The sequence below is a fragment of the Ananas comosus genome, linkage group 4, assembly GCF_001540865.1.
Source record: "Ananas comosus cultivar F153 linkage group 4, ASM154086v1, whole genome shotgun sequence".
In the NCBI taxonomy this organism is placed as follows: Eukaryota; Viridiplantae; Streptophyta; class Magnoliopsida; order Poales; family Bromeliaceae; genus Ananas; species Ananas comosus.
Window position 1 is genome coordinate 1,810,543 of NC_033624.1, and position 4,444 is coordinate 1,814,986.

Consider the following 4,444-nt stretch of genomic DNA (forward strand, 5'->3'; position numbering starts at 1 on the left):
CTATAGCCGTTGAAATTACATGCTCAATTGCCGCAGTTGAAATTACGTCCAAGTTGATTATAGTTTCAACTATAATTATTGAGAAAAGAAAAAACACTTTGAACAATACATAAGCTTAATTTTCTAATTATTTTTAAATATTTTTTTATATTAGGAATTATTTTATCACCTCCATGTATAGAGTGATAAAATTTAGAAATGTAGCTTTTTAATTGTATGCAATAAATATATTATTTATAGCTACAATATTTTTAATTATTTCACCCACACAAGAAACAGAAGGTTGTAAATGTTGCATTTTCAAATGTATATATTTTTAACTATACTATATTTATAACTACAATCAATTAAATAGTGCCTAAACAGTTAAAAGAATTATTATTTGCACACTCAAAAGTTGGGTGTAAATTTTACAGCAAATCAATCCAAAATTTTTAGATTATTTTTAAAAACTTTTAGTATTAAAAAATAAAAATTTGATAACATTAGTGTGAAAAAAATTAATCCTTGAATTAAGAAAAAGCGAGATTTAAGAACTACTTTCAAATGAACAGGTAGAAATGCTCAATGGCTAATTATTTATCTTTTCTAAAAATAATAATGTATGTTTCATTGAGTGATAATATTTAACTTGCACATCTTACCCTTGTGAATCAAATATTCTTACTATTTGAATCAATTGAATTATTTTTTGTTGATAATTAATGTTTTATTATTTGATTATTGGTAGCAATGAATGTTTTTAGTGGTCTATTCTAGAGAGTAGCATTTCTTCTCTAAAAATATGCTTTATAATTACTTCTACTATTGTGGGCCACACTCCTAGAAAGGACATTTATACTTTTTAATAATAGCTAAAAGTGAAAAAGTTTCACTAAAAGAAGTCTCTCATAAAAAAAGGGGTGCATTCTCTCTCTTTCTCAACACAAAAAAAGAAAAAGAAAAGAGGAGTTGTTGATCCATTTTAATGATGGAGAAGACCCCTGCTCCCTCTAACTACTAAATAAAAATATACATATATAACACCAAAAGGAAGTTTCAATTTAAAAAAAAAAAAAAAAGGCCCATCCTTATGAGTTATGGCTCCTAAACTATTGAAATTATTATACTGTGGAAAACTGGTCAATCATGGGCTAATGCTAATGAGCTGGTCATGGGTTAAATAATTCTAAATTTAAAAAGAAAAATAAGGGGTGGTATGGGTGGTCACATCCAATTGGTGAACTAGGTCCAAGAAATAATTTACCAATTGGCTATCGTTTGGTTCGGGGATAAGAAAAAAGTGACTATTCCAGGGATAGGTATAAATTAAGATATAAGCGGGAATTAGATCAATTTTACGTTTGGATGAAAATTAGATTATTCCTGCGAATAAAAAAAATAGCGTTTGGTTAGGTAAGATGGAATAAGAAAGATAATGGGTTTTGTAAATAAAAAATAATGATATTATCCACTTATTATATTTGAATTTGAATTTTTAAATTTTTAAATTTATATTTCTAAATTTAAAATTTTAACTTTGAAATTTAAAATCTCAAATTTTAAATTCAAAATTTTAAATTTTAAATTTCAAACTTTAAATTTAAGATCAAATTTAAATTTGAAAAATATAAAATATCAAATTTTAAATTTCAAATTAAAATATCAAAATTTAAATTTAAATTTTTAAATTATAAACTTTAATTTTGAGATTATAAATTATAAATTTTAAAAATTTAAATTTTTAATTTTTAAAATTTTAAAATAAGAATAGGGGTGGGAACAATTAATAAAAATAATTTATTATAATAAATTTATAAATTTTTTTAAAATTCTACTTAAACTTAAATTTAATAAAAAGAATTTATTATAATATTTAAATATAATTTATTATAAATTTTATTATAATATTTAAATATAAATAATATGTAATATAGTACAATTAATAATTTTATAATAAAAATAATGTATTATAATATATAACATATTATATTTATATAATTTAGTTTAATTCAATTTATAATTTTAATTAAGTTGAAATTAAGCATTGGAATAGCACTATTCTACCAAAATGGTAGAATAGCAAATTTCTTGCTATTCCGGAATAACCGGGAAATGCAAGGTTTGACCGGAAAAATATCCCAGCCAAATTTTACTCCGTTTGGTGGAATAGCGGTGATAACTTTCGTTATCCCCGCTTATCCTGCGATCCAAACGGGCCTAAAAGGACACAGTGAGAGCTCATTTCTTGATAAAATAAAATATGCCTATATTTAATAATTCCAATTTAACAAATAGCACAGACAAGGCCCATAATAGATGTTTGGTACTGAATAATAAGAGTGTCATCACGAGGCAATCATAAACATGGCTTCTTTTTTTTCTTTTTTTCTTTTTTTTTTTGGCTTGGATTCATCATCATTGTCCCGTTTTCTATTTAACTATAGCTTTCCACCCCAAGTGTTCATTTTTAATAGTTTATATCTGTTGCGCACATGAGAGTAGTTTAATTCAATTATTTTTGGCTCAAGTGTCATGAGAATGCAAGCAACCCACTACTCTCCTATCCAACTTATTTAATATCACATTTCAATTGCGGTTCAACTTCTCCCATTTTTTTTTGACTCTTTTTCAACCTCGCACTTTTTGGTTTCTAGAGATACTTATAAATTAAAAGGCAATTAAAAGAGTTTGCTAATTTTTGTATTTCGTTCATATAAAGGCTATTGTTGGACCCTTTTCTATCAAATTTGGATTTTTAGTAACACAGTGCAGAGTAAATCCTGAACCTTCTCACTTCTAAGAAAATCAAAGTTCAGATCCACTAATCTCCGTCATCTATACAATTCAGAACAGTTAAAACTATTTTTGGATCATTTCGTAGCAGATTGATATTTTGATAACATTCTCATCTTCGAATTGCATATTGTCCAAAGAAAAAGTGTTTGAGCTACAGATGATAATAAAGGTATATAATAAGTTAGGCATGGAAAGCCCAAAAAGATGGAGGCTCCAATGTTTTGTTTTTTCTAGAGAAAGATAGCTCGGTGGAGGCTCCAATGTTGCTAAGCAGTAATAAGGCAAAAACAGGAACACACTCATGGAAATATGCCCCCATAAGTTTCCTACATGTGAACACAGGAAATTGTTGAAGTTGCAATGATAGGAAAAGGACATCATCGTAGTTTGAAATCATTCTGATGGATTCATGGGTATCCGTCTCTTTCTGCACGTGTAGTGTCTAATTCTCTCAAATCCTTTACTCGTTCTTTGAATAATTACGGTTTGTTAAATGATCTACCGTTTATTTTATTATTATCTAAAATTATTAAATTAGTTATTATTTATTGACTGACTTTAATCATAGTGTGAGTGACTGTACTAAGGACAAAAAACTTCGAAAATTACAGGAGCCTCCTGTAAATTATTCTAATTATTACTATATATATACCTTAAATAATATTTATAAATATTATTAATAAGTCAGTATAATTATATAGTAGTAAATTATTAAATAAATTATTCAATTCGGCAATCATAAAAATTGATCACGATATCTAAAGTATTGCTCTCATTCCAAATCATGGAACGTTCTTTTCACTTTCTCCTACATGACAACTATATACAAAATACTAACTTCTCAACAGCATTTGAGGGATCTACTAGGATACCTAAAGTTTTACTCTTATTCAAAGTCATAGACGATACTCTTTGCTTTCTCTTGCATAATTTATGTAAAACCCTAAAGGATTTAGTGAAAAGATTAAGGCCTTAGCCTACAAAAGAAGCCAAGGAAAAACTGAGGGGGTAGTTAGTAGGCAGGAAACCCAAAATCAGCAAACACATGGGAAAGGTATAGACGAGAGAAAAAAAGTCCAACAATCAATAGAGTTCAACTATTTCTAAACATTATGTTGAGAAAGGCACGCTCCCATATGATATACAGCTCTCCTATGTCCTATCTAATATAATAGACCCACATTTTCTCCCTTCAGTTTAAAATTTTCTTCTTCACCTTTTTATATGCATTTCATTTTATTTATTTTCTTTTTGTTTACTTTCTTGTGGTCTCTGCAAGATTTCACTATACCTCCCTTTTGATCGCCACTCAGATAGCTCCTAATAACTTTTTCTTTCCGAAGTTTTCCTTTTGCTATTGGTTAATCATTCTTTCATCATGCTCAGCTAGGTTTATATTATCTCCAAGCTAATCCTGCCCCCTTTTTGTAGTGGCACTGTTAATTAGATTAGGATAAAGATAATCCTCTACTTTCCAAAACTGTTCAGAACCTTTTATCTAAAACGAGTCTAAATACATTACCATGATAAAAGGCTAGCATTACTCGAAATAATTTATTAACTAACTACAATCACCTACTTTCGGCTTTTTGACATACCTTATGCCTAAAGTATATAAGTGATCCGTCTAGTTATATCAACATATACGCTGGCAAGGAAATGCTTC